The 8,841-nt window shown below is 43.5% G+C and overlaps 1 long non-coding RNA gene across 1 annotated transcript; it reads left to right on the top strand.

The window, feature by feature from the left end:
* The first annotated feature begins 3,963 nt into the window (after positions 1 to 3,963).
* On the top strand, positions 3,964 to 8,462 carry LOC310637599. Its single transcript, XR_014491958.1, has 3 exons — positions 3,964 to 4,282; positions 5,790 to 5,930; positions 8,392 to 8,462. It is a non-coding gene; the product is annotated as an uncharacterized lncRNA (long non-coding RNA).
* Positions 8,463 to 8,841: the final 379 nt, after the last annotated feature.

The following is an 8,841-nucleotide window of genomic DNA, read 5'->3' as shown; positions in this document are numbered from 1 at the left end:
GCTTCCCAGTAGGGGGCCACGGCCCAGGGGTTGGAGCCCCCTGCCTTAGAAGTTATATGAAATACTTCCAATAACATATGGATTACAATAGATGTTTGCAGAGCATGGATTGTAATAATTCAAGTAAAGAGTTCTATAGGGGATGGAGCAACTGACAAAGTGTGTGCTGCAATATAACCCTCTCACTCATTCTCTCGCAGGCACCCCGAGCCTCCCATGTCACTTGCACACCTCCTACTGTGTTTCCTTGAAAATAAACCCCACCCTGAAAAAAAGACCTACCCTGATTTGTGGGGGTTGGCTTAATATAAGCCCTGCTCCAAAAATAAGCCCTAATTAGAACCCTGTCCACTCTGTCCCACCTGGCTGCCGCAACTTCTCGCATAAAAAAAAAAGATCTCACGAAGTTGGAAGGTCTGACTGAATTTTTTTTAGTCTCATGAACTTTGTTTCCCTGCAGCAGGAGAGAAACGTGCCAGAGCTGGAAAGCAGGTTAGTGAAGTTTGGGTTTTTTTGCTTTTGGGAAGAGGGAGGAGCTGGGCGATGGTGCACCAAGCTCTATAGCAGCACCAGGAGGAGAAGCGCCAGGAACCAGGGCTGCCATTTCAAGAAGGGAGATGCGGGGCGATGCAGATGCTCTTCTCTGCTCTGCATTGCTGCACAGAGCCATTCCCCCCCTCATTCTCTGTTCTCTCCATTGGTAGCAACGGAGGGCTGGCGGAGGGAGGCGCCGGTGACAGCACAAGCCACAGGAGAGTTGGTGAAAGGTAGCTGCCACCGGGCAAGTGATCTGTGGGGCGGAACCTGAAGAAAGCCGCTCCAGCGGTAAACAGCGGCAGCAGAGCCTTTCGCCATCACTCCCCCCAGCTCCGAAACGGAGGGAGACCAGGTCTACCCCACCCATCCTCTGTACAGTAGATGGCAATCTGGCTGGGGAGTGAAGCAAAAGGGAACAAGGAATGGCCTGGCTGGGGGGGGGACTGAAGGAGGCGGGTGCGGGGTGTGTGAGGCAGCTCCACTCCCTCCCCCACCTACCTCGTTTCATTGTGGTGGCAGCAGCATGATGTGCCGCATGGCCTTCTGCAAGCGGTCGCAGAAGTAGACAAGCAGCCATGCAGGCTCCATCTGGATGGGGCTGTTGGTGCCGCGAGGCAAGGCAGGTGTCACGGAAAATATAAGACACCGCCCAAAAGTAAAACCTAATGCCTCTTTTGGAGGCAAAAATAATATAAGACCGGGTCTTACGTTTGGGGAAACACGGTAGTTCACTCTCCCATCCGATAACAGCCATTTATTGCCTGCAGCCTGCTTTGGTTCTTGGAAACTGGCACTTAATGACCCTTGATCCTTGTTTAATGAGAACTGCAGATATTGCAGGCACTGAACAATGCAATCATGTGCTGTTACTCTTTGCAACTGCATAGCTTAGTGACAGAAACTCCAGTCCATTGTTGCCATACCTCAAGGAATAACCTTTCCCGAGACACTCACCTGCATCTCCCCTACAGTTACCAGATGACTGAACACACAAAGGAGGATACAGACAATTGGGAAAGAGGACAAATAGGGAGAAAAGAAGGGTGCTTGGCATCTGCAACAAAATTACAGCAAAAAAACTGCAAAAACACACTTAGATCTACATGTACAATATATGAAATACGGTTTTTCAGTTGCAATATATTTTCAAAAATATCTTTATTTTCGAGAACATATGCTACGCCAAGGTAATATAGAGACAATATTTGCTTTTTCATCATAGAAATGTAGGACAAGTCATGCGATCCAGAAACTGATCATAGATTTGAAGGGGCTAGATTAGGGGTGTCAAACTTGCAACATCAAGTGATGGTTTGCGACGTATTGGGACTTTTTGGCCATTGCCGGCAATGGGGTGGGCGCGGTTTTGCTATGATGCATCTGGCCCTCGGGCTGGCAGTTTGAAATCCCTGGGCTAGATTGAAGCTGACTGCTGGAATTGGGAAATAAATATAGCAACATAAATCTCAGATTTCAAGACTGCCAGCAGACAACGGAAAGAAAGTTGCAATATATATAAGTCAATAGATAGAACAAAATGGTGATTATTACAAAAACAGTCCAACTCCCTACCTCCAAAAGATACCCAAAATGCAGGGCAATATTTTATTTCAAGTCTAAGTCTGCTGGACAGAGGACAAAAAGAAGTTAGTCATGCCTTTGCTGGGTATCTGATAACCCTATTCCCATAGGGATGCATTAATGGGATTTTTTCCCCAGGCTGATTTTCAAACTTAATCTTCCTTTTCGTGACTTCTCCCACCATATCTAATTTGTTCCCATTCTAGTTTGTTTTCATACAGTTTCCTGCTAATGGACAGTCTTCACATATTTCATTACCACCTTCCCTTTCTAGCTATGCCTCTGCAGCCCTTGGACCAGAAGCCTCTGGCTGCAGTGAAGGTTTTGTCTCCTAATCTATGGTGCTATGCTGTATTATCCAAATGTGGTTTCTGGCACACAAACATTGGGGTCCTCGGTGCTAAATTACTGCTTTATCTTAGCTATATTTTCAATGAATAAGCCAAAACAAATGAGCTCGTGCACAACCTAAACCAAATAAATCTCATAATGCTTTGGTAAGATATAAGTCCAGACACAGCAGAAGTCCTAGCCCGTGCATAATTGCATCTAGCAGAAGCTGCAATATCTCCACATGGCGCCATCACACACAAAAAATCCAAACACAACAGGCAGGTCGTGCCATTTTTGGGAGGATGGATGCAGGGATAGCTTTTGTCTCCACGGGAGGGGGCATCCATGCCAAGGGGGCAACGATTGATACTTAAAATCAAGATTCATTCTCAAGAGCTTCTTTCTTGGAGAACATCGACGAGTCAAGATGTACGTTCAGGTCACTTTATACCCTCCATCTTGGAGTGGGGTTTTACAGCGTAGTAAGTCTTTAGTAAAATGCCACCGGGCTCGTGGCTTCTCTGCCACCTATGGGCAGGAATTCTCGCTTAAGCGCTGAATCCCGGGAGGCCAGCAGGGAGGAGGCGGCTCCGATATCAGCCGGTCAGCGAGTAGCGCGTTGCTACGCAGGACCTCAAAGGGGCTGCGAGGTTTGAGTCTTGGGAGACACAGCAACGGTCCCTTGTCGAAACTCCAGCAAGCCTTCGCTACTAACTGCCCACGGCTGCCAGCGTGGGGGGAAAAGCAAAGCGGCGAAGAAATAAGCTGCTTTTTTGTTGCCTCTTTATAATGTCTTTTTCAAACATGCAAAGAAGCAAAATGAAAACAAATCTGGAGAAAAAGGAGCAAATCCCACACCCTTTTTTGGGGGAGGGGAGGGGACACTTCATTCATCAAAGCCAGGGGTCTTCAAACTTGGCCCTTTTATGACTTGTGGACTTCAACTTCCAGAATTCCTCAGCCAGCTTTGCTGGCTGAGGAATTCTGGGAGTTGAAGTCCACAAGTCATAAAAGGGCCAAGTTTGAAGACCCCCTGATCAAGGCTCTATTTTTTTACACTTACACCCAGAATCCAGAGTTCTCTGTTGAGACGCAAATGCCCAGGCCCCTTACGTAAAGACCTAGTAGTTACTTGGGAAAGGCTCTAATGCTGGGAAAAGTGGAAAGAAAGAAAACAGGATGACCAACAGCAAGATGGCTGGACTTAGGTGGAGAGGAGTATTATTAGGGACGGACCATCACGGGAAAAAAAATCTATCTACTGTATGTGGTCTCTTAAGAGTCGAAAACGGCTTGATGGCAGACAATCAAGTGTCAACACCGACTTGATGGCACGCAATCAACCAACCATTCAACGGCCCTACCATGAAACTTCTACGTCCGTCACGTTTCTTTTCCCCAGCCGTGCAAACAACCTAATCTCCTCTCCCCAACGAACTCCTGCGTTCCGCCCGGGTCCACGCACTCCCGCCATTCACGTGCAAGAGGCAAGGAGCTGCGACCAGGAACCGGAAGTGCTGGCTCGGGAGCTGCGGGAAGGCTCACCGCGCCGCTTGGCTCTATCGAGGGCCTGCTTTCGGGATCGATTCTCGCCGCCGCCGAGGCGACCGGCCCCGAGGAAGCGGGAGACGCGCTGCGGAATCGCCTTCGGGAGGCCGGCCCAGAAATCGCCTTTGCCCGGCCGGGGGACTCGAGTTGGGCGACGCCAGCCTCCTCCTCCGCTGCGTTTGCCCGGTTAGATGCGGGTTTTCTCTGAGGAGGCGGACGGGGAAGAGGGAGTTCTTGGAGAGGGAGCCGGTGCTGGTGGTTTAGCAAGGCATGGGAACGCCAGGTAGAAAAAATTCAGCCGCCATTTGGTTTCACAGCCTGCGAGGCTGCCTGGATACGTTTTCTGACAATCGAGGGTCGCGCTTAAAAAAAAAAATCCTTCTTGTAGGTTGGACGTATTAATAATATTCGTTTCAGAAATGTTCTCGGTGACTCTCCCTTGTTTTGTTTTGTTTTAATACCCAAGAAATATAAATATCGAATCGGGTTTAGTACTGCTTACATTTAACTGGATTGGGGAGCTTCTGACCTTTCAAGCAATGCCGAACTACAAATCCTAGCTTCAACCACCCACGCCCAAGCTGGCTGAGGCTGCTGGGAGTTGTAGTTCGGCAAGCTGCTTATCAAACTCTTCCCCCCCCCTTCAAAATGAGCTTTAAGCTATCTTGTTAATAAAATCAACTGGAGCTGGACGATCAGTAGATTCCAATACATAATATGCCATCATATCGATGAGGAAATTTCTTGCAGCATTCTAAACTTATTTATTTTTGCTCATTCATTTAAAAAAGTATTCTCAGGAAAATTTCAAGGGGGGTTGTTTACAAAATATTTTGTATGTTTCAGTGTATTCTTTTCTGTTTGTTTCGACCTGTATGTTACTGCTGCTATGCTTAATTATACTTTAAATAACTGCTCATTCAAAAAGTTCCACTTCAGTGTTTCCCGGTTTTGACAATCTCCAGATGTGCTAACATCAATTCCCCAAAATTCCCCTGGCTAATTTTGGAGGTCTACAAAACTGGGAATCTCGTTCTTATCTAACCAGGAGTTATTTTGTTAATTACCATATTTCTCTTGTTTATAAGTTCTCTAAATTATGTGACTTCCACAACATTGAATTATATAATCATAGCTATCACTTTAGCAATAAAAAGCCTGCATGCATTCATGATATGCTGGTAGAAATGGCAAAAAAACCTCTATACATTTCTAATGTTCAAAAGTATGAAATAATCTATTTGGAGATAGTAAGTTTACTCTATTTGCACTTTCCCCAGCAACCATATTGGTTGAGATAGGGTTATATTTAATATACAATGCTAACATACCAGAAGAGGCAAATAATCATTTTATTGACCATAAGCTCATCAGAGGAATTTTTATTTTTATTGTGAACATATAATATTCACTAGGATATTTTGCAATATATCTTCGATGTCCACCATAACATCTTCCCATTCTTCAGTAGCAATCCCTTCATTCACTGGGAGCTACATCTTCAACACAATATTACGTGGAAATGTGTACCTATTCTTTTGAAAATGAATGTGTATAAACTTTTTGAACTCTGTGAAGGAGCAATGTGATGCACAGAAGAAATAGAGAAATTAGTAAAAGTAAAAAGGATTCACAAAATAAATACTAAACATACATGAGAAATGTTTCTTATTAGTGCTTTTTATAAAACACCAGACAAGACAACTAAGTCAATTTTTGGTTTTTAGTAATTGTTATTTAAAATATTTTAGAATTACACAGTTAACATTAATGTGTTCCTGAGGTTTCAGGGGCAGAGAAGCAGGGACGTTCTCATGAAAAATTGCCCACTCGGGTTCCCTCGTGGGCAAGGGAAGAGAAGCCTTGCTGTTGGCAACCACCAGATTCTGTTGCTTCCTAGAGATGCTAGACTGGAAATAGCCTGATCTGAGGTATTATTTGTGTGGTTGGGCAAGTTGGGTGTGCTAGTTGTGGCATATAGATTTGATAAATAAATCAATCCTCCTGTTACACATGGCAGCCCTGCCAAGACTGTTCAGCCTGATTGTCTAAGCAGCAATGGTGTTTCCCCACTTATGAGTCCTGGAGGGCTTCAACCTGATTGGCCTTGACAAGGAGTTTGGAGCAACTCAGTTCATGGGAGCCATGACAGTCGTGGACCAGACCCAATTTATTGTGAGCTCAGTGCCCATGAAAATCACACACTAGATCTGCTGGTTGTTTTGTGGAAGACAAGGTGTGATCTGAAAGTGGGGGATTGTAAATTGTAATCTGCCTGTTGTGGATAGATTATTTTGATTGCTATGGAATTTGGCATAGCGCCCTACTCCACAATAAGGGAGACCTAGTAGATTGGCCTACCCCAAGTTTCTAATAGATTTTATGGGTTTTCAGAGCTCTCTTGGCAGGAAATTTGGCTGAATTTCTGGTTTGGAATAATAGGCCGTCCGAGGCTTTGGACTTGATTGCACTGGAGTGGCCTCCCTGTGTGCTGATCTGCTCTAGGGAATGAAGTGGCAGAGAAAATGATTAGAGTCCTGCTGGATAAAGATTTGACTTGAGTCTGATTGGTATGAATTCACGCTCAAGCCTACATAATGGGGATTTAGGTTACAAACATTTTTGTTTTGCTTATGTTGGCTGAACGCCAACCAACAGACCTTTTAAGGCAGCCCTTTCCCTTTTAACGTAGAGTAATCATGATTATCTGAAGAGTGCTGTGAGATATTTTTATGACGTTTAGTGGATAAAGCCGCTTACATTTGGTAGGAGTTAGACTTCAGAGAGTATCCATGGATTGGTTTTCTGTTGTGGTATAATATGGGATTATTTTCAGTCTGTGAGACCTGAAGAAGTGGATAGGGTCCACTCCCCACTTATTTTTAACACTTACTTTGTTTTTACATAAAATTGCTGGGAGAGGTAATTTGTCAGTATGCAGTTCAGTACTGTCACTGTGTGCTGATGTTATTCAGCAATGTATCTCAGTGCTAAACAAGTGGAAGTGCTGACCCAGGGCATGGAAGATACCAGGATCTGGAAATGTCACCCCTTTGGGCAGATCAAGAAACAGCAAATGTGACCTCTTTGCTTTGGAAGTTTTGTTGATTGCCAGTGAGTTTCCTGATATGATTCAATGTGCTGGTTATCCCCTTTAAGGTCCTATGTGTGGCTTTGGTCCTGGTTATGTGAAAGATTGCTTACCTGTCCAACCAAATTGCTTTGGGTTAATTATCTCCCAAGTCCCATCCCTGTGCATTTGTTATCTGATGGCAACTAGGAGTTGTGTTTTTTCTACCGCTGTCCCCATTTTTGGCATTGCCTTGTCTTAGTGCTTCAGTTTGGTTCATCCTTCATGTGCTTCAGGAAACTTGAAAAACCTTTTCTCTTCCATCTTGCACAGAAGGAGGGTGTTTTATAGAATATGCAGGTGGGATCTGCAGCACCTATCATTTATTTATATGCATTTTATTTTTATATGTATTTGAAGGAGAGGGTTAAATTGTTTATTGTAAGCCACCTTGTCCTATAGCATTTGACAGTAGGCAGCATATAGATATTGAAAGAAAGTAAACAAATAAGCAACTGTTACCCTCGTTCAAAATTGTGCATTTGAAGTTTGCAAACACAAAATGTCACCCAGACAAACATCTCCCATTGTAATAGCTAGAAACCAAGATTGGATATCACGTAAGTATAATGGGGAGATGTTGGGAAATAATTTTGAGTCCCTTCAGTAAAATAATAATGAATATACTAGACAACCTGTGACCGGTTGCTTAGCAGTTTATCTGATCTCATCGCCAGCTGCCAAGGGAAGGGGGTTTCCACCTGGCCTTTACAAAGCTAGGGCGGGATCGGCCTAATAAGCAATCTTGGTTGCTTCAGTCTCTTTGTTATAACTGGTTCTGTGTGAAATGTTGTTCCATTTGGTTTCGATCTGAATTACTTTCAGGAGCTCTTTCCTGCTGCTTCACATTTTGAGGAAAGGTTAGCAAGAACAGAGCCGCAAGAATAGAGAAATTACTTTCAAGAGGCAGCAAAGTTATAAAAGATAGAAGGAATCTAGATCCCTCCCTGTGCTCCCGCATTTAAACCTGTGCTTACAAGGGTGGTGTTTGAAAACATACAATGAGAAAGGTGAATCAGAAATTTGATTTTATGGCAATATAAGCTTCTCAATTTTATTTATTTATTTAGCAAATTGATTATATTATTTAGCAAGTTGATTATAGCTGTCCGTGTCCATGTTTTTAGTTATTTGGTTACATACTGCTACAAATAACCTGGTTGAAGCATATGAAAAAGTTGGTTGGTTTTTGAGTTAATTTAGTACGTTGTGGTATTATCAGAAAACTGAATATCTAACAAGATTTTTCTCTTCTGTTATAGATGTGCACTGGACCATTAAGTGGGTCAGAGCAGATTTAACAATCCTTGATCATATTTTGCACCTGCTGAAGGCAAGATTTTAACATTTCTCACTGTTTACCTGTACTAAAGTTGATAAAGGTTTTCATACTTGATGGTTTTAAAGTGGTGGTTTTAACTTTTTTTTTTGCAACCAATGTGGATTTGTGAGCTTTGAAAGGAGTGGCTGTTCAACTTTAGATAATAGAAGCATTTGGGAGTTTAGTTTACAGTGGCTAAAAAAGCTGGGGTGAATTTTTCAGCTGCACATCTTGATGAAGATGATGAAGGAAGCAGGATTTGCTTCCACTGAGATACTAGCTAACTCTACAGCTCACCAAAATTCCATTTTGGAGGTTAGAAATTAAGGCACTCTTTGCCACCTTATTATTGTTCTCTCATACTAGATGGAATTGAAGTTACAGCCATACA

This window comes from Vipera ursinii, assembly GCF_947247035.1.
Source record: "Vipera ursinii genome assembly, chromosome: 3".
NCBI classification, from domain to species: domain Eukaryota; kingdom Metazoa; phylum Chordata; class Lepidosauria; order Squamata; family Viperidae; genus Vipera; species Vipera ursinii.
This window is presented reverse-complemented; position numbering and strand designations above follow the sequence as displayed.